Raw genomic sequence first — 22,220 nt, 5'->3', positions numbered from 1 at the left:
TGATAAGGCTGCTCTTCTCAGCTCCTAAATCATCCTGTCCATGTTTACTTGGATTAGAGCTTGCAGTGGTGTTAAGAGTAGCTCATTTAAAGGCCAGCTGGCTGGTAAAGAAAAATCACCTTCTATTATTTTATGAGGACAAAGTTCATCCAGAGTGCAAAGCCAAGATTGGGAATCAATACATTTTCTGAAGATTTACTGTTCCCAAGGGTGCCTGGTACAGTCTCCAGCTTTCTGTGGGATGTCAGTGTACTCATAACTTACAGTTTACTGGTAATTTCATCATAAACCTCTGGGAAACCTAGTGACCAAATGAAAACTGTCAAATAGAAAAATAAACATTTCAGAGTGTCAAAATGACACGTAATTTATCTGCAGGGTTAGAGGGGATACTGGGAAGGAATTCTTGGTTGTGAGGGTGGGCAGGCCCTGGCACAGGTGCCCAGAGCAGCTGGGGCTGCCCCTGGATCCCTGGCAGTGCCCAAGGCCAGGCTGGACACTGGGGATGGAGCAGCTGGGACAGGGGAAGGTGTCCCTGCCCATGGCATGGGGTGGAACCATTCTGTGATTCTGGGATTTCTATCTATCCCAATCTTAGGATATTGGGATATCCCTGATCCTGACAGAGACAGGAGTGCTTGCTGCAGTGACAAACCCTCTGTGCTGGGAGGACACTGTGGCACTGTCAGCACCAGGATCAAACAAGAGCAGCATGGAAGCAGCTGAGCACTTTGGCCAGGTATGATTCCTGCAGGAATAATCACCCTTCCCTGAGGTGATGGTTAATGCTGCTGCAGCAGACTCTGATGCACACCCAGGCAGGAGCAGCAGCAAGTACAGGCAGAGGCTCCCTGCCCTGGCACACCATCACACCTCCCTGCTGCTCTGCATCCCCTGCAATTAACACAACCCTAATGACAGGCAACACAGCAAACTGCTGGCAGCCACCACCACCCCCAACGCCGGGGCCGAGGCGCACTTGCAGGTATCAGCAATTTTAACCACTGCTTGGCTGGGTTTTGGAACCAACCCCATGGAGAAACTGCAATAAAACAGGGAAACTTTCCAGTGAAACGTGATCTCTGGCTCCCCATCCTGCCTCCCAGGGCTCCTGACGCACGGTCCTGCCCTGTCACATCCTCTCCATGCAAACAAGTGCCATGGGACACAAACTGCAGAGCCAGGATGGACCCTATTGATGCTGAGGAGGAAACCACTGTGTATTTATAGACTGGATGCTTTCACACACACACACATGCTAATAAAAAGATACTCTGCAGGGACCATTAATTACTTTGAGAAATATATTTCCTCATTTGCAATCAGATAAAGGAACTATCTTCACCATGATGTCACAGTTAAGTTTAGACTCGAGCCACGGCCACTGGAATCTCCTGAGCTATAAAGCCCCTGAGAAACTCAAGTGCACAAAAATCCCCAAATTTTAGCAAACCCTGCTTTCTATATAGCTCAAAACACAGACCAAGCAGAAGCCTCAAGTGATCTTTGCAGTGGCAGAGGTGGGAAGAGGTTTCTCTCAGAGCTGTTTTCCAGACAGCATCACAGCTATGGAGTCTTGGGCTTGGAAAAAAGTGAAGCTAAATGATCCAACTCTCATCCACAGGCTTGAAAGGAAAACTTTGGGGAACAAACATGCTCCTTACAAGGTACAAGCACGGCCTTAGAGCTGCTCACGGGGGATAAACAGCCCTTCCCTGCAGGGGGGTCTCACACATGACTGGTGTTATCACAGCAGGCTCCAAGCCCCACTCACAGCCATGCCCTGCTCACCTCCTACACTGAACTGCAAGGAAAAGACCTCAAGGATCAGCAAACTGTCTGCCAGATGCCCTGCCATGGCTGGACTGAGCATGAACAATGTCCAGTATCACATCCTCATGCAAATTATGAAAATCTTCCTCATGACCAAGCCTGGAGTCCCCATCCCTGGAGGGATTTAAGAGCCCTGTGGATGTGGCACTTGTGGACAAGGGTTAGTGGTGGCCTTGCCCATGCTGGGGAAACAGTTGGACTCCATGGTCTTAGAGGTGTTTTCCAATCTTACCAACCCCACGATTCCGTGGTCTGACCCCTAGAAATACTCCTCATGAAGACGACTAACGACCAGCATCACACAGATTTCCACTGCTGTGGGATCATCACCCTCTGCACAGAAAACATTCAACCCCTGTCCAGCTCAATAATCCATCTCCAGACACACACACTGACATAAAACCTATTTACAGTGGAAAGGGCACACGGGAACCAGGAGCTGGAGCTGTGTTTTGCATGCTGATGCACCTTGCAAGCAGAACAGTGTGAATCCTCTCAGAATATAAATCACCTGCCCCTGCTGAATTTTTAATGCTGATCAAAGTGAAGAAGCCATGACCCAAGCAGGACCCCATTCCTTACCCCTGCCCCTATTCCCTGTGCTAGGCTTGAAGAAAATGGCTGAGCAAGGAGCCACTGTGATTTCTGGAGTTTATTTAAAGCAGGTTATACCCACATGTCTGAAGAACCAAACCTAATCCCTCTGGGCCAAACTCTGAGCATGATTCTAGGGCTGCACCACCATCCCACCCTCACCAGTGAAACTGAAATTCCCTCCTCTATGCACATCTTGATTTCTCTGTGCAGTCAGACCTCTGTGGGGACCAGGCACAGCACAGCTGGTCATCCTCTCCCAAACCCTACAGAGGGGCTACAAAGAATTTGAGGAAATAGCCAAAACTGGTGACTGTGATTGAAAATTGTGGGGGTTAAGGCTTTCTGCAAGCATAACACAGCAATATTCACCCAAAATAAAAATCATGGCTCTCTCCCCATTCTTCCACTTCTTAGAAGTGATTTGGGGCTACACTGAATCTCCCCATTGCACAGCCTGTCTCTCCTTCAGGGCTTTGGACAATGCCAAGGAGCACATCTTCAATTTCTTGATTTAATGTGTTATGAATTTGGAAAAAGTCCATGAAGTCTATCATTTGCATGTAGCTAAGCCTGGGTTTATTTCCTCACTCAGGCAATAATTTGTCTTCTGCAACAGGGCAGAGTAGGCTCAGCCTTGGGTAGTTTGTTCCTCTTGCTTGAGTACTAGTCTATGTCATTAGAGAATATTGAGTTTATTTATGGGGTAAAACCCTCCAATAAACATGAAAGATGCCATTCAGGGCCCGAAAAGAAATCTTTACAATCTGAAAATGCCCCATGGACTAGTCCTGAGCAAACAAGACCATGAGTCAGCACAAGTGACTTTCAAAGGATGAAATTTCCACCGAGGCAGCTGCTTCAGGATTGTCCCCTGGGACCCTGTCAAGAGCAAAGAGCTGCCCCAGGATGCCCAGCCTTGGGAGGAGAAAGGCTGCAGCCCTGCTCATCTCACCCTGAGCCTGCAGTCATTTCCTCCTGCTCCACAGGGTCTTCCCCAGCTGCTGGAAGGGCAAACACCATCCAGGACACCATGGCTCTCACAGTGTTCCACCCCTGCCCAACTCCTGCCTGGCAAAAACCTGTGCTGCCCCAAGCTCCAGGTACTCAGAGACTACCAGCCGAAGAAATGGAATAAGGAAATGTCTTCCTCTGCCTCCTTCTTGCATCCAGACTAGACTTTTCCAGGGCTAACAAGACAAAGACACACTTTCAGCACTAATTAGTAAGTAAAGGACTTGCCTGCCTGTAGCAGAGGGGGAAGCAGTGTGTGAACATGGCTCCATGGGTCTGCACAGCTTCAAGAACCATAATCACCTCATTCTGACCAACAGCTTCACACAGGAACACAGGTTCTCACCAACACAGCCCAGAACTCGTCTCCAGATGCCAGATGCCAGAGCAGGACAGCCTGGATGGAGCCAGCATCTACAGCCACACTCATCAATCCGTAGCTGATGCCTCCCATGGCAGCAGCCATCCCACAGGGCCACTTTAGGAACCAAAAATGCCACGTGAAGCCACCATGGATGGCCACATGCAACCTGAGATTAACCCTCACTACCAGGAACAGCAGACACACCAGGCTCCTGCCCACAGCCATAAATGAATTACCGAGCAAATAAAACTCTGCTATTTCAACCCGACCCCTGCTCCGCGTGCCTGGGTACTGCCTCAGCCTGACACCAAAGTCACACAAGGCAGAGGCTCCCCTGCACTCCAAGCCCCAAACCACACATCCAAACACCCCCAATCTCTAGGGAGAGCCTGAACTCCAAGCTCATACCCAGATTTACGTGCTTGGGTTGAACCTCAACTGCAGGGTAAGCTCTCACAAAAAAAAAGGAAGAGGAATTAAGGAAAATTACACATCATCTCCTTGAGTAAAAGGTTTATTGCCCCCGTGCTCTTAGGGAATAGGAGTGGCAGGGGAATGAGTCCCGTACACACCAGCAGCGGAAGGACTGAAAGGACAGGGCAGGGGCAGAGGTGCTTTGTCTCAACATCTTTAGCTCGAAGGAAATGGTGCTGGCAGTGACTTTGCCTTTTCCTCCCTGGCAACTGAAAAGGAAAAGAAGAAAGCAATATTAGTCATTGCAAAACAGCGACCAGCAAGAGAGAGGTGCAAGCCATGGGAGGTGGCAGGACAAGGGGGAATGGCTTCAAACTGAAAGAGAGTAGGTTTGGATTAGATATTAGGAAAAAATCCTTCCCTGAGAGGGTGGTGAGGCCCTGGCACAGGTTACCCAGAGAAGTTGTGGCTGCCCCATCCCTGGAAGTGTGGGCCATGCAGACAGAGCCTACAGCATGATCCCAGTGACCACAGAAATTAGACATTTTCTTCGAGCAAACCTGTAATCGTTGCCTATGCCACTCATTAGGGGACTGCTGCTACCTTTGAGTATTTCCATGGAAGTACTGGACCAAGGGCTGCCTCTGGAGAAGAGCAGCTGAAGCAGCAGCAGCAGTCCAGCCTGCTGGCCCAACAAACCATCTCACCTTTCTGTGGGTTTCCACCACAGCCCCAGTTGTGAGATTTATTACAAGAATTTGCAGTGGTCTGTGAGACACTGTGAGTGTTGGCCATGCTCCCAAAAGCTGAGGAATTGCTGAATTGAGAATTGCTTTGGCTGCTTAATCTCAATGACCAGGGATGCTGAACAAGGCAGCAGGGTCTGGGTTTACTTTTAATTACTGCTCAGAGCATGCTGCTCTAGTAAACAGACACAAAAAAACAATTCTTGTTTCTTCCTTATATTCTTTTCCCATATACAGCTTGGGATGTCTGAGCTGAAGACAGTAAACAGCCCTACCACACTGCTTTTACTGACTCACTTCTCAAGCATAAACAACTTCAAATAGCACGTGAACCCCTCGGAATACCTGTCTGTGAAACAACCTCCACCTGCTTACAGACACAAAATAATGCTCTAGGGGTACAAACACTGAATGGTTTGGGTTGGAAGGGATCTTAAATCTCATCTCATTCCAAACCCCTGCCAGAGGCAGGGACACCTTCCATGTGTCCAGGCTGCTCCAAACCCCAACCAACCTTGCCTTGGGCACTTCCAGGGATGGGGCAGCCACAGCTTCTCTGGGTAACCTGTGCCAGGGCTCCCCACCCTCAGTCAGGGGGATTCTCAGCCAACTCAGGCTTCCTTGCTGGCTCCAGAGCTCTCAGGGCCCCTGTGAGAAGCAAATCCTGGAGTTGCAAAGCAAGCTCAGCACTGCAGCACCGACTGTAACAGTGCTGCTCATCAGTGACCACTACAAATCCACCCAGATGAAGCAGGAGCAGGATCTGGGACATCTCACCGTGTAATTGGGAACACTTGCCAAGACCCACAACACCATCATCGCTGTCAGATCTGATTTAGATGCTACTTGTAAGTCAGATTTCTCCCTTCTGCAAGGCTGAGATGGAGAACAGGCAGAGGCTGACAGCCCTTATGGACATGCCTGGATTTAAAGCAGGAAAATCCTGGATGTATGGATCAACTACCAGACTTCACATTATGTTCTACCACCTCCCCTTCATGCATAAATACTTTAAGACTGCAGAACCCTCACGTGAAGCCCAGCAAAATAGAACCTTCCAAAACTTGAAATTATCTCCCTGAACTCAGCAGGCAGTATTAAAAGAATTTCAGAAGCTTTCAGTGGATGGTTTCTGTGCCCACACAGGGTGACACACGTGCCTGCTGCCACCTGCACACCCTACACTGTTTGCATTAGACCAAAGTACTTTGGCTCTTGAGCAGGCTCTGGGGGTTCATTCCTCAGCTGAGAAATGGCTTTCAAAGAGCTCCTGGGCTCCTGAAAGATGAACCTGGAGCCTTTATTAATCCTCCTAGAGACGGAAAGGCACTTTTCCCTGCTGTTTGTCCCTCCGTTGCCATCAACACCAAAAAGGGGAAGGCACAGTGCAGGGAGGGAAGGAGCCCTCCAGGGCCAGGACACCTTTGCCCACACTGCCACCTCCATGTCCCCGTAAATTTCCGAGCCCAGCATCTTCCATGAATCTCTTTAAGGAACGAGCAGCCAAACATCTGTGAGTTGTCTGAATTAGCGTGAATTTGGCAGACTGAACAGCAAACTCGCGTCGCCCCGCAGCCTTCGCGTCTCTTGTTTTCCTCGGGTTCATTAAATACACAACAATCTGTTACCAGAAGATGGTTCCTACGTGCAGGGGCTGCCAAGGAGCCGGCTTTGATGGCTCTGGTGGAGATGGGGGAATGTGTGATGAGCAGAGTCTTCTGGGTGCAGCAGGGCAAGGAGAGGACGGGCTGCAGCCACCCTGCCTCCCCCAGTGACCGTCCACCACGTGGCAAAGGTTATCTCTGATGTCAGAGCCATCCTGGTGCAGCCAAAGCCAGAGGTGATTTTGGGAAGCTTCAAGGGGAACAGAGCAGAGTGTGGGATAAGCAGGAGGAGATGCTGACAGCAGCCAAGGATGTCCTCCTGCAGCATCATCCCAGCTGGGATGGTTGTGCCGCATCCGGATGGAGAAACCGGGCCCTGCCAGGGTTATTCACCCCCGTGAGCAGAGCCCTGGGCAGGGGCATCCCTGATCCTGAGCAAACTGGGGGGTTCCCACTGCTGCTGGGCGGCACGAGGCCCAGGCATGCCGTGAAGGCACTGCCAACACCCAGCCACAGGCACACCGGGCTGATGCTGTGATGGGGAACGGCACCGGAGGCTTCGCCTTCCCTCAAAGGAAGTCTTTTGCTACGAGGGAAAAGTCAAAGCAAACACCCACTCACCGTGTTTACCCGCCTAAATCAAAGCCAAAGCAGCACTGAAACGTGCCCGACAGCATTTCCACAGAGTCATTCATGGAGAGTTTGGACTTGGCTTTTAGCTGGTGTTTTTAATATCGCAGGGAGACGCTTGCGAGGCTGGAATAATACGGAATCTGTTGCTGTAACACGCTCTCGGCTCCTGCGAGGTGTCAGCAGCACGTAGAGCCCAAACCTTCTGCAGGTTTGGCTCCATCAGGGGATCCCTGAGGGCCAGCACTGAGATGCTTCCCATGGGGAACAGCTCCAGCAAGCCCGAGGCACCACCGCCCCAAAGCAAGGTACCCTGCCAGGGGATCGCCCAGCTGGAGAAATAATGCCCACAGAGGAGAATTTTCCCTGAACTGGGATGCTTTTTTCCCTGGAGATACCCCTGATCCCCATGGAGTAAGGCAGGATGAGCTCCACTGTGGCTTAGAAGCCATAAAAGCCCAGATTTTGCAGCCTTTCTCAGAGGTGAGGAAAATTTAAAAAAAGTAAGTGGAAATGCAAACAGCCCCTGATTTTATTTGAGCTGGCAGGAACACAGTCCTGTCCTGCACTGCTTGAGCTCATTTATGACAGCGTGAATAAGCAGTAATAAAGGGGAAAAAGAAATTAAAAATCTGTATTTTCCAGCCCATAGATCTCCATCTCTGGATAGTCTCCATATATCCCTCTTTCTCTCAAAAGAGAAAGAGAAAGTGAAAATCAGGAGAAATAGATTCCCCTGTGCCACAGAAAGGGGAAGCCCAAAGGACAGAGGGGTTGGCCCCAGCACCAGCGTGGTGTGAAGCACAAAGCCCACTCCTGAAACAGCATCCCAAGGAGAACTGACCTAAATGCTTCATCCCATCCCAGCTCCAAAGCTGCCAGGAAGGGAATCACGCCAGGTATTCTGTCAGTGCACAAACATGAATGATTGCCCAGGACAAATAGGGCAGCAAAAACGTCCACCTTCATCACATGGAAAAAACATGTATCAACTTGCAACCCTAATGAGCGAAGGAATTAATGAATCCTGGATTTGTAAACCATTTTGAAGTCCCTAAAATAATGCCAGCACCTTAAATGAATGAGACTGTGAGTTAAACAGCAGGTTCTGTTAGAAAACAAGATACAGATAGATTTTTATAGATAGATTTTTATAGATAGATTTTTATAGATTAAGGACAATAAGAAGCTACACTGACAGTAACAGAAAGAATGGTGGAAACATTAGTCGGGATGCAGAAGAGGAATAGACAATATAAATATTTCTGTCCTGAGCAGAAAGGAAAACAACACAGTCATATTTGTCAGGAGTAAGCTGGGATGATATTAAACAGCAGGCACTAAATATAGATCCTTCTTAAACAACAGCTCCAAATAAATTTACACCTTCAGTTTTCTAAGATCATGCCAAAAAGTCTTCTGAGCCATCACCACTGATGGTCCCTGAGGACTGGCACAAGCTAGCCTGGTAAATGTGGTGGGTGAGACCTCGAGCCCAGCAAGGCTCTGGTTTCAGTGCAAGGTCAGGGAGTCAGGAATCACAATTACAACACCAAGGAAAGAGCTCTCCCCTCACCTGAAGGCTTTGTGCAGCTGAAAGGGAGCACTGGTACAACACACCTCATTAAATTGCACAGAAGTGGATGACAGCTACTGATAACACTTCACTGGCACATCTCAAACAGACCTGCAAGGAGCTGCTGACACTGGCTGCAACAGAAACTGCACTGCCACCCCATGCCATGCAATATTTCTGGCAGTAACTGGGAGGGAAACAGGAAAACCAGTGCTGTGTGACTTGAGACCAGCAGAGTGCTAAATACAGAGAAGAGCGTGGTAATACAGAACAGAGAGAAGCAACCAGCACAGCTGGTTACAGGGATGTTAAGATACATCCAAAAAATCTAAATTGCTTAAAACCACTCACCTCAAAGGCAGGAGCATGTGCCCAGGCTCCTGCATGGTGCAGTAGATTAGCCAGGCATGCAGGGATATGTGCACAGGCTGGATAAACTTGGGGTCTCTGGGAGGAGAAGGGAGGGTACAGCCTCCGTGCTCTGTGCCTCTGTGGGCACCTGGAGGCTCTTCCCACCTCCAACCAAGGTCTGGAGGGGGCTCCAGGAGTATCTGGGGGGCTTCAAGACACAGGTACAGTACAAGACTGGGGGAATGTGGAGTGGTAACTGCTGAGGATGACCTGGCTGCCTCAGAGAGGGCAGGAGAAGCTGAGCAGGTCCCTCAGAGGGAGCAGACCAGCGGTGGGAGCCCTCCCAGCACGGCGAGAAGCTGGAGCTATACAGATCCAGAGCAAGGGCAAAGTGCAATTTTTTCCTGAACAACACAGACAATAATCATTGCAATAAACTACAGCACCACAAATGACTGCACGGGGCTCTCAGCCAGTGCTACAGCTTTATCTCTGCACTGAGGGCCTTTCTAAAAGACACTGAATCATAGAATCATTAGGTCAGAAAAGACCTTTAAGACCACTGAGTCCAAGCTCTAGCAAGAACTAACTCTGAATATTACTAAACGTGGTGATGCACAGAGCAGTCCCAGAAGCAGGGCTCTCCTGGCTCGCTGCTCTGCACCCCAGGTGAGCTGTTGCACCCCCCATGTCCCAGGGAGGGATGTGCAGGGATCAGGAGGGTGGACTGACAGAGCAGCTCCTCCACAGGCTGGCCTGGCTCTTGCCCAGCTCCTCTTGAAGCTGCCACCTTTATGTTGTGTCATGGGGTTCACAGGACAGGCACAGGGAGGGCATGGACGGCACAACCCATCCCACTGCAGAGCTGGAAATTCTTCTTTAAATGAAGTTTCAAATACCTACATATGAAACCTCCACGGGAAAAGTAATTTCTACCAACAACACAAACCACGCACAACCGAAAATGTGGGTGAGAGTTTCTAAATGAAACATTTACATTTTGGCAATGTGCAGCTTCATTAACCACAATGCTTTCACTCTGAGAAGACCATCCACTGCACTGCATTTCATTTATAACACAGCTGATAGACCAATAATCACAGAATGGCCTGGACTGGAGGGGACCTTAAAGAGCACCTCATTCTAACCCGCTGCCACAGTCCCAGGCTGCTCCAAGTCCTGTCCAACCTGGCCTTGGAACTTCCAGAGATCCAGAGACAGCCTTTTCTAGACTTTTCACTTTTTTTTTTTTCTGTTTTTCTGAGTTTACAGAGCATCTACAAACCCAAAAATGGATGTTTTGAATGCTTTCTGTATCTTTATAATTATAATGGCTCTTCAGCTATGACACACAATTGTAGCTTTTGGCACCTAGTTCATAATACTAAAACTTGTCTTTTCAAAAATATTATACAATATTCATTTGTACCAGCTGGGACAAAAAAAACCCCAAAGCACTTGGTAACAGGGATAATAATATATACACTTGAAGTAATTTCATAGCATTGACAATTATTGCCCAGCACACCAGAAGGCTGCTCTCAGTAAGGTTAAGGCAAGCACAGAAACACAAAAATCACAGTTATTGTGACTTTCCTACATCGCTTGAAACGAGAAATGACCAGCTCCACCTGGCCTAACTGTGCTGCCAGGCTGTCCTAACCAGAGAAGACCAGTTGTCTGCATTAATTCTTTCTCCTTATAATTAGCATTTCCCATTGGTGCAGAATAGTGATGATGGCACTTGTACAACTGGGGCAGACGAGCACGAAGGCTTGTCTGGGGTCACAGGGTAAAGGACAAAAAAAAAATCATAAATGCAAATAAATAACACATTTTAACTCATGCCCTTGGCTTTAGGAGCAGGGTGAGGGGTGAGTCTCTTGACCCCCTGGTTCAGATCAGTCACTGAGACCAAAGCCAGACACTGATGCGCCTCAGCAGCCACATCCTTCTGCACCACCACCTCACCAAGCCCTGCTTCTCCTCAGCCATCCAAAGAACTGCTGGTCCTTCCTTTCAGGGGCTGGTTTGGAGCAGAGAGAGGGAGAGCAGGTTTTCCAACTGCTGGATCAAAGCTTGCCAGATCCCATTTTTTACAAACCCTAGGAGACGTGAGGATTTGTAAGCACGAAACAGCCGCGAAGTCAAACTCCTCTTTCACCACGGCCCCATACCTACCGCACAGCCAGCCCTGAGCCCTGGCTGCTGAAAGCAAAAGCTATGGCCAGGAGCCACAAATATAGGGAATGATGTAGCCCAAGGGATGCTTCAAATGGACTACAGAGGAGTGACACCAATGATGCTGCTATATTTAATCCTCTAAAAGCAAAAACCATGACCAAGTCTCCCTTGGGTACACTTTTAGGGGGGAGGTACAGAAACTCAATGCACCAGAACAGATTTTTTTGCACTCACTCAACCAGTTCTTAAAATATTACTCAAATGAAGTGATTACTGAGCCAAACTCGCCTGGTACTTCCCAACCATCCGTGCAGGGATCCACAGCACGCAGTGTTGGGAGCAGCCACGCTTCACACAGGGTTTGGTGCTGCTCCTCCAGGTCAGTCTAATGCAGTTTACTCCTCCCTGGATTTCAAAGAAACTTCTGACATATCAAACCTTATTTATCTTACACAGCATATGTCAGATGCATAAGATGCAATACCACTCATATCCAATGCCACAGGCTACAAAACTCATGGATAAACCACCTGAAGCCAGGAGAAATTCTGGATGGAAATTAACTGCACCACCACACTTCTTAATTTTCAATCCCCACCTCACCTGTTGATGACTAAAGACCCACACATCCACAGCCTGTACTGAGATGCACCATCCCAGTGAGGTTTCAGAAACAGGCTCTTGCTTGAGAATTTTTGTCTCTCTAAAGGCAGCCAGCTCAGAAAAGTTTGGAAAAACGAAACAGCCCATGGATCTGCTCTCTCCAGTTCCCTGTAGCAGAGCCAGGTTCTGCATTGCTGCTCTACAGAAATCGCTGGGTCGTGGGCAGCCAGGCTGGCACGGAGTGTGACCTTGGAAAAGTCCTTTTTCACAATTACACACGGCCACTGCCCGTAGGGAGACTTGTGGGCAGAACCAGAGCTCCAGGGCTCGGGTCTGCCAGTGGCCTGACAGCTTCCAAGGAATTTGCAGAAGGCCTCATCCCTAAAGGAAGTGGTGGCACTCATCCCATGAGATGCTGGGGATTGGGGACAGGAGATTCCCCAGCGGGGAGCAGCCCATAGGCTTCATGAGAGGGCAGGCTGGCAGGCACAGAGGAGGAGCATGGTGGAAAATTCCCTCCTCCTCACCCAATTAGTTTATATTTAGCTCTCTAAGGAGCAGGCTGTTGTTTTGGTGATATTTTTGCCCAGCCCCACAAGGACCCCTGCAATGGGAACTGTGGCTCCCGCCACACGTGAGCCCCACGGCAGTCACAGCCCTCTGCTGCTCGGCAGACCTGCTCTTTTTTTTTTTACTTTTGTTTCCCCGAGTCAGCAGGCTTGCTTCCTCTTCCTCCTCCTCCCATTTTGGGAGAGAAAGGAGCAGAAAACGTCAGGCAAGAAGAGAGCTTGCTTGAGCAGCTGCAGGGGAGCCACATGCCAGCTCCTCTGCTCCCCTGGTCCCCCACGGCCACGGGAATAAAACTTATCTTTCTAAAGGTATTTTCACTCTAGGAGAGAGTTTTGGTGAGTGCAGATCTGACACAAAGGCTTTCCTTGCCCTCTCCCTCCCCGGGGATGTGGGAAGGAGACTTGACCCCACCAGGCTGAGCATCTCTGGCACCTCGCCCCGTCCCAGCCCGTTGGTCCAAAGTCTGCCCTGCCACAGATTAATGTTCATTAGCACTATTTCCCAGCAACATCATTTGACAAAACACGTGACACGGGAGGGGGAAGGGGACAAAACCAAAATCACCCTTTCAGCTTGGGGTGTCCTCTTTTCCATCAGAGATTTTACAAGGCAAGTGCAAACCACCTCCATCCTGACAAATAAAAGAAAAATTCTATGCAACGTTAGAAGAAAGAAAAAAAGGAAGAAGAGTCTCAAACCACACAGTTGTCATTTGAGAAATCAGAAATCAAGCAGCAATAATAAATAGACAAGTGGGATAAAGCTCATTCCTCTCCCCACCCACCATGACACAGCCCATGGTGTCAGTTCTGCACACAAATACAGGTGTTTTGGCAAAAAGTTGTGTATCTTGTTCTGCCTATACTTTTGCTGAAAGTGAAGCAAGCCTTTGCTACTATGAAAAAAATCCAAATTGCATATAATTAACCAATGCAGATTTGGGGATTTATATTGGTATGTTTGCCTATTTGCATGTGTGCATATTTATACACATGTATTTATTTATGCAGGTATCCATAGCTGAAAATTAATCTACATTGGTGTTGGCTCTGTCCCACAGTCTGCTCAATCTCCATATACAAAAATCTGGATCTCGCTCTCACAAATCAATTATCCACTGAACTGATTTGCACAGATTTTCTATGCAAAGTTTTGCATTTACAGCAAAAGGCCATCTGCTTTCTATAACCACTGTGGTTCCTGGACACCTCGGCCCTGCGCAGAGCTGGAAGTCACAGAAGTTCCCCTCCCTCCTCTGGGTTGAAGCTGAAGTGAGAAAGTCTGGAGCCAGGGATTCAGCAGCAAAACCTCCGGCACGCGTGGCCGTGCTCCACGTGGCTGTGCTTGGCAGGGTGTCCTTCCCTCCTCCCAAGTGGAGAGAAGGAAGCAACTCCACGGCAGGTTGTTTTGGCTGGGGTTTTTTCCCCCACTTTTGGAAGCAAGGAGGCTGAATGCTTCTCCTGATAAAGTGCCTCCAGCCCTAATCCTGCCCCCCTGAACACCGCCGTGCCAGGGCTGGGTGTGACACACCCACCACCGCAAGCATCCTCAGGCTCCACAGGACTTTCAAAAATGAAGAAATAAATCAGAATCTCACTTCAAACCCGCACCGAGCCACGAGAGGAAAGGACAGAGCAAACCGCTCTGAAATTCAGGTTTTTTACTATCACTGTAATTAATCTGTTTCATGACCCACCCCAAATATTTTCTCTAGAAACATTATCTACACTGTTTTGTGGGTTCTTTATTTCTTTTTCCATCCCTCAGCCAAGCCCTGGTAAATATTTCTGCCCACGACAGAGGCAGGCCAAGGGAATCTGGGCTTTGTGATGGCAGCAGCATCTCCTGCGCTCGGAGATACCCGACACTGGGCAGAGATGCTCACAGCCCTCCGTATTTTCACTGGATTATCGCAAAACTCTGCTACCTCTGCAATTTGTAAGTAGTTTTTAATCTGTCAAAATAGACTTTTAGTATTGCTTGAGGATTCAAAAGGAAAATATGCACATCTGGTTTCAATCGCCAACTGAAGTTTCATCTATCAGCCTATTTCATAACAAATTACGCTTACTTTTCACTCCAGAGGATTTCCTAAGGAGGGGATGAGCTGCCAAGGTACACCAGCGTCTGTGGAGACCGCACGGCAGCGGCACAACTCAGTGACAGGCACCGCGCTGTGGCAAACTCTCTCTGCGTCAAGTAAATGAAAATTATTGAGGAAAAGCCCCTTTCCTGTGAAATCTCTGCGTTCAGCTGTATGAGAAACCTTCGCGTCCCTTCAAACCTGATCAACCTGACGTCACTGAATGGAGAAACAAGACTTACAGGCTTTCTAGGACAGCCCCACTGCCAGGGCACTTCAGCAAGGCGCTGCCGTGTCCCATGGCTGGAGACACCCCTGGGACCGGCCCGTCCCCTTCTCCTGCTGCCCTGAGACACCTCACACGTGCCAGGGGTGGAATCCGAGGCACGGCACGGTGGGAAGTGCGAGCTGGCCCCGGGTGAGCCGGAGAGCATCTCTGCGGGGATGCTGAGCCACGGCTGCCCTGGGCTGCAGCCCCCTGAGCCCGAGCCGGGGAGTTCTGCCCCGAGCCCGACGGCACCCGAGTTTCAGCCCCCCGGAGCAGCAGTCTCGGCCCGGAGAAAGGAATGCACGTGTTGATCCTTTCGCAGGAAATAATTCCAGTGGCAAAGGCAGAGGACTCGGAGCGGGTGAGGACCGCTCGCCAAACTCCGGAGAGCCGCCCATCCCCGCACGTCGGGCTCAGCATCCCGCACCCCCCCGCCGCTCCGGACACGCATCCCACCGCTCCACGCTCCGCCCGGGCGGCTCCTCCGCGGTTCCCCCGCTCAGCCCGGGGCGGGGTGAGACCCGACGGCACAAAGGCGGACATCCCCAGCCCGCTCCGCGGGGATGCGGTGGCGGCGGGGGGTACCACCGTCCTACCCCATCCCCTCCGAGCCGCTCCGTCCCCGGGCAGGGCGCACCGCCGCCCTTTGTCCGCTCCCCCCCGGCACCCCCCGGGGCGGCACGGCCCCGCAGCGCTGCGGGCATCGCTTACCGAGCGCTTTCCGCGGTGGCGGCGGAGCGGCCCGGCCGGGCCGGCTGTGGGCGCCGCTCCGACCGCGCTCCGCTGCCGCCGCCGCCGCCGTGCTGCGGGCGGGGCGGGCGGAGGGAGGGAGCGAGGAGGAGGAGGAGGAGGAGGAGAAGGAGGAGGAGGAGGAGGAAATGTGCTTGTCACTTCCTGAGCGGAGCCAGCGCCGGCAGAGCCCGGCCCGCACCTGCGGAGCGCCCGCCCCGAGGAGCCGCGCAGCCGAGCGCTCGCTGCGAGGGGAGGCGGGGGAGACCCTCGGCTGCGGCCCCGAATGGGCATCCCCGGGGTTAAACATCGCCGAACAGAGACTGTGGGGGTGGGGGAAAAGTCCAAAAATAATAAGAAAGGGGGATTCGGGCAGCGGTGAGGCGCTGCCCCGCGGGCTGGCGCAGGCAGCGCTGCCCCGGCACCAGCGCCCGCACACGGCCCCCAGCCCGGGATGCTGCGGGTGCGGCTCGCGTGGGGCTCCGCGGCCCGTCCGGAGGCCGAGAGTGACTCCTGGTGGCACGGCCGGCCCGGGAGGAGCAGGAGAGCTGGACTCACCAGCAGCTCGTTGAAGAGTCCCCGCAAGAATTAGCGCTGAAGTTTTGGCACATCACAGATGGACACCACGCTCCCCTGCACCCACCACTGAATAAAAATCGCATTCCTTAATTTTTCTCTATTTTTCATAGAACCTTTGACTGGTTTGGGTTGGAAAGGATCTTTAAATTTCATGTAGTTCTACACCCCTACCATGGGCAGGGACAACTTCCCCTGGCTGCTCCTAGCACCATCCAACCTGGCCTTGGGCACTTCCAGGGATCCAGGGGCAGCCCCAGCTGCTCTGGGCACCCTCTGCCAGGGCCTGCCCACCCTGCCAGGGAACAATTCCTTCCCAATATCCCATCTAACCCTGCTCTCTGGGAATATGAAGGAGTTCCCCCTTGTCCTGTCAGTCCAGCCCCTTGTCCCAAGTCCCTCCTCAGTTCCCTTGAAGCCTGTTTAGGAAGGGGCCGTGAGTCTCTGCAGTGCTGAGGGGTAAATCTGCTGGGCTTCACGTGGGAATGGCCTTTAGCAGCCCTGAGCTCCCAGTGACATTTTCCATCCATGCAGGCTGCACCGAGCGCAGCACGCGGGCTCCTTCCGAGAGCGAGCCTAACGAGCGAACAAGGAAACTACATGACAGCTAAAAGGAAGATTTAGGGCTCATTACAAAACAGAGCCCAAACATTAATCTTAAACATATGTGAGCAGACAGCACAGATGTCATCAGGAATGAATCTGGGGCTGAATTTCATCCACCCAGCTGGATGGCCGGGCACGGTGCTGGGGATGGCGTGTAGGGACAAGTAAGGGACAAGTAAGGGACAAGTAAGGGACAAGTAAGGGTGTGAATGGCAAGAGAAGCTGTAGCTGTGAACTCAGCAGTGCTTCTGGTATGCTGCCCTGCTACTGCACAGCCCAGGACAACAAATTACTGTCGAGGAAGACTTATCAGTTACTATTTAATGCAGTGAAGAAGTAAGAGGGAAGCAAGCAGAAGTAGCAGACACTTAACAAGGGAGCAGCTCCCACCAACACAGTGAGGGCTGATCTCAACAAAAGTGGCTCCGTGCTCAGTACACATAAAATTAAGCAGGAGTGGCCAGTCTGAGTGGGCGATGAACAGGGAGAAGGGTTTGATGATGTGAAGGGGCTTTTGCATCATGTTCCTCCATCCCACTCAGTATTTGCTTTTCTTATCACGTGTTGAGACTGGTAGCAATAAAACACTTGCTAACTCCTTTTCCAGAACTTCGGGAATCAAGTCTGAAAATGTTTTTTTATGGTTTCCCAGTGGAATATTTCAGCAATAAAGCTCAGGGCGTAATTGAATCCATTCCCGTGGCAGCCTTGGGCTCCAAGACTCAAGCAGAAAGTTGTTTTCTGTCTGCTTCTGCAGCTCACTCCAAACCCAGCATTTTCTGCCTCTCATCCTCTATGCTTCCCAACAGATGAGCTGGCTGTGGAGAATTCCCAGCACATTGAAAGCCTGTTGCTGAAGCATAAACCTGTTTTCCACAGACAGTATTTTCAGTAATGTTGTTCAAACAACTGGCTGTCCATAGGCCCTTGTTCTGGGCAGTGCTTTTTCCCTTTGTCAGAAGCGGGGAAAAAAAAGAAATAACTTTCAAGCTTTAAAGAACTGGCCAAGAGAGTCTTCATGGACAGAAAATTCATTCAGTTCATTTGTGAGCTGATTTAATTTGTGTTTTTGTCTCATATGTCGGTGCTTTTGCTACCCACTGACTGGGAGCAATCTTGGTGGGGATGGAAACTGTGGATAGGAAAAAATCTAATGATCTAATGAATCTAATGGTCCATCTGAAGGGATTCTGGGGTCCAAGTCATTAAGACATGTTGATGTAGCTGTGCTAAGCCCTGTGGATAGACAGAATTTCCTTCACTTCCAGTACACAGGATCTGGCTGCAGTTACAGCCTTCTTTCCACACAGCCTTTCCAACGCTTCACTGTCTGCTCCAGTTTGTTGTTATTCAAGTCATATGCACCAAGGTTACCAACAATTTCAGGAGCTTGTCCCTCTCACAAGGACTCTGCGTGGTCCTTCTGAGCACCTGAGCCATCCCAGTTATTTATGGGTCTATCCTCCTGCTTCTCCTGCCAGGCAAAGAACACAGGTAAGGGGCTTGTCCAGGGCCAGAGTCAGAGTGTCCCAGTCACAGGCTGCTGTCCCAGTCACCCAGCTGTGCTGGGTACCACACACTCACAGGGACAGGTTGGCTCCACCAAAGGTCTGCAGGAACACAGAATGGAGACCAGCTTCAGAGCCACCCTCCAGTTTCAGGGGAAATCCTCAAATTCACAAAATCCTAGTAACAGCAAGTAGAAGTATTTTTTAATTAGTATTTTTAATATCATGCCCGGGGAATGAGCATATCTCTGTAATATGATCAATGTGCTCTGTGACAGAAAGTACCTGAATCACAGATGTCCTAAACAGGTGAAGCATTGCTGCGCAGAGGGCTGAGATGAGGAGTGTAGTGTCTGACTACAGCTGGCATATGATGGGATTTCCACTAAACTTAAAAACCCCTTTTTCATGTCACAGGCCATTTGCTGCACACATGCAAGAGCTTTGTGTTTGCTCCCTCCCTGCCTTGGCAGAGGGTGTGACACCTGATCTGGGTGCCCCAGACTGGGAGCAATGGAAACATTGATGGATAAAATAAATAGGCCATGAAATACATATGTGAGCCTGAATGTGCTTATCACGTTGTCAGACACATTTGGGTCTGAATTGGCTTAAGATAAGCCCAAAGTTATTTGTCCATCATCCACAAGGCCTGAGGCAGCTGCAGACATGCCCCAAAGCATCACCCTACCTTGGATAAGCAGCAGTGCAGCACCCATGGAACTGAGGAGGTAAGGCAGCAGCCAGCGTGGCTAATTGCTACTGAAAATTGGGGTGAAAGGTCCTTCTGCTTGAATTTCAGTTCTCAACCCTATCAACAGCTAAAATTTCTTGATATATGCACACTCTCCTCACCTCTAGCTGACACATGACACTGTCCATACACACCTGGCTGCTGCAGTGACTGCTGAGGTTTGTGTCTCTCCCCTCACTGGGCTCCATCAGCTCTGGTTCTCCAGCACTTGTGCACTTGTGATTACCCAGAATTTATGTGTTACCTGGCAGCAGCTGGTTCGCCTGACAGCACTCAGCTTAATTTCCAGTAACACAGAACTGGGCTCATTTCAAGCTATACTGTTACCTAACAAATGGAAATTAAGCCGCAGGTTGGCTTTTCCCTTATTTGTGTTAAACAAAACACGCCAGCGTTCCTTTTCCTCCTTTGTCTGGAGGCTATAACACCTCATCCCCTTTCACTCAAAGCCCTTGGTAGCCATTAATTGCTCCTCAATTTAGCTGCTACCACAAGGGTTAGGTCATGCTCAACCTACTTGAAGCCAAAGCAAGGGATAGAGCCGTGCACCACCCATTCAGCCAGAGCAGGTAATGCTGTGCAGGGCAGCCTCCCCCTCCTCTTATCCCAGAAAAGGCAGCAAGCAACAGGAATTCAAAGGCAGATCTCTTTATGGCTTTGCAAAGCCCTGGCCCAATTATTTTCTTTGTGCTCTCCACATATTTTACAGGAGATGATCCCATACGTTAAAATGCTTGGAGGGCCTATAAAATAAAGCAGTTATTGTTGCAGCAAGCCATGTTCTCCACCTCTGGGCATGCCAAGAGCAGGGAAGCAATCCTAGTGCCAAAACACTGAAAATTTTGCTGTATGTTGCTAAATACCACACTTAAAGATTTCGTCTGGTATGAAATAACATAAAATTTGGCAATCTTATACCAGGCACCCTGGCTCACAGCAGAACAGACATAGCAGAGTATATGCACAGGCAGATTTTCCTCACAATGGCTACAGTGCTGCCAGTGCATTCCTGGAATGTAGAAATACATGGAAGCCACTGTCAGCAGTGAAGAGAAGCATGCTGTGCCTAATGCACCAGAAAAGCTATTCAAGAACTCATCCTTACATAAAAATAACTCCAAGGAGGCCGTGTCAGCTCAGCTTTGTGGCTTCACAGGTATCTGTTTGCTGTGCCCGGCACACCTGGCCTCACCCTGAACTCCTGGGTACAAACCCAGGGGTTCCAAGTGAGGAATTTCAGTTTATCCCCTCATTTGCCCATTCATTTGACTCTTTGGGCTCACAGATTCCACAGCCAGTGCAGAACTGAAGTAATTTTGATACAAATTGTATGAGAGAACATTGTTTGCTCTCCAGAGAATCACACCTGATGTGTGGTGGGACACGCACTTCTTCACACAGCTATAATGAGCTCTCTGCTGTAAACAGCAGGTTTAAAACCCCAAATATCTGAAAGTTCCTTTTTAACATTGGTTGGAAAAGTACAAAACAAACAAACAAAACCCAAGCAACCCTGAATCTCCTTTGTTACAGGTGTTAAATGCCTCAAATCCTATGATACAATCAAGGCAGCTGGCTATTCCCAGTTTTCAGAAGTGGTGTTGCAACAGTGGGTTTGAGTTCAAGAAGGTGAGGCCATAATGCAAACAGCTATTTCAGCCTCAATAATGCTTCACAATGATGCTCTCAATAATGATTTGCAGGAATATTCTCCTGATGGGACAGAGAACCTGTAATCACATGCTGCATCACTGCTGGCCCTGTCTGGAAAAGCAGCTGCCATAATTCTGTTGGTGTTTCTGATGTAACCCAACAGCTCTTAAAAAACAGTTGTAGCTCCCAGAAATTCTTCATGTTACAGCACAAAATTATACTGAGTTTCCAGAACAGAATATTAATTTTGTATCTTCTAAGCCTTCAAAAAAAAAAAAAGAAAAATCAGCATTTAGAAAAGCAGCCTATGGACAGCACTGCAGGCCAGGCTGGGGAGGGTTTGGAGTAACTTGGTTTAGTGAAAGGTGTCCCAGCCCATGGTAGGAGGTTTGGGATGAGATGGTTTTTAAAGTCCATTCCAACCCAAATCATTCTGGGATTCTGTGACTATTCCTGCTCCTTAAGGACCATCAAATGAACACGCCTCTTGCAGATAACAAGCTGGTCACCACAAGGGAAGTCAAGGAGTAAGGAAACATTATCCTTCCCTCTGAATTTTCTGTGTTCATTCAGTTGTGCCATGATTTTCATGTCTGGTATCTCTCACTTTTTAATTCCTATGAAAATGATTACAGGAATACTTATTTCAAGAAAGTACTGAGATGCTGAAAGGGCAAAGGCTTTTTGTCTTGAGAACCCATTTACCTCACACTCCAGCAGAGTCCCATGTGTAGAAACTCTCCTAGAACAGACATCTCCAATCAATAATTATTTCATAAACATTGCTTGTGCGCCTCTCTCAGATATTTCACCCTGACAGTTCAGTTCTGTGATCAGCCCCATAAAATTCCAGTGTAAAATGCTCCAAGCTCTTTCAGTAGCACAAACCCTGCAATGAATTCAATGGCCTCTCCCAGTAAATGCCTCAAAAGAGAATCCCTAAACACAGTTTTCTTGACAATAGGAGGTATCAGGAGCCAGGTTTGAGCTGTGCCAAGCACAGATGTTGGTGGAGGTGCTTTGTCTGGGCTTAGGCACTAAACACCATTCTCAGTCTTCCATGAATAAAAGGTCAGTCCTGAGAGAATTTCATCCTTCAGCATGCTGTCAATGAACCAGGGAACACAAACCCTTTCTGTTCTGCCCACGTTCTATGCAAAACCACTCCAGGAAAGCTTGCCAGCCCCGCAGCATCACCCAGCCTAAACTCGGTCCTGCAGGAACAGCCTGTAGGCTCAGCCACCTCTGGGATCTCTGGAAGATGCTAGTTTTACTACCCACAAACCTCATATTTGACAGTGAAATCACAGACAGAGTTTTCAGATAGCAAAACAATAGGGGTAAAACGTGTTTCAAATGCTGCATTTATTCTCCTGCATTTAGTCTGGCCTTGCAGCTGGAACCAAGAGTCACACAGCTGTGGAGTCATGAAGATTCCAGCCTTCAGGAACTATCATGGAGCACTCCCCCAACTTCCAGCAGAGACTTGCTCCTCCTAAATCACTGCTTATTCCCCTGCCTCTTTTTCTAAGTTTTTTTTCACTGAAATGCATCAACATT

General features: G+C 49.5%; 1 protein-coding gene across 2 annotated transcripts in view; it reads right to left on the bottom strand.

Moving 5' to 3' along the window:
* FAM53B (family with sequence similarity 53 member B) overlaps positions 1–15,667 on the bottom strand; it is a 43,931-nt gene extending 28,264 nt beyond the window's left edge. Inside the window, exons 1-2 of one of the 2 annotated variants that reach the window (XM_086899449.1) lie at positions 15,546–15,639; positions 4,378–4,488 (exon numbers count right to left, since the gene is read on the bottom strand). The gene's annotated coding sequence lies outside the window, so the exon portion shown is untranslated. Of the gene's footprint in view, positions 1–4,377; positions 4,489–15,545 lie in introns of both variants that reach the window. The other variant, XM_086899450.1, reaches the window with a different exon arrangement.
* Between the last annotated feature and the right edge of the window lie 6,553 nt (positions 15,668–22,220).

The sequence above is a fragment of the Cyanistes caeruleus genome, chromosome 8, assembly GCF_971803275.1.
Source record: "Cyanistes caeruleus chromosome 8, bCyaCae1.hap1.1, whole genome shotgun sequence".
NCBI lineage: Eukaryota > Metazoa > Chordata > Aves > Passeriformes > Paridae > Cyanistes > Cyanistes caeruleus.
The sequence above is the reverse complement of the archived record's forward strand: the minus strand, read 5'-3'. Positions and strand labels throughout refer to the sequence as shown.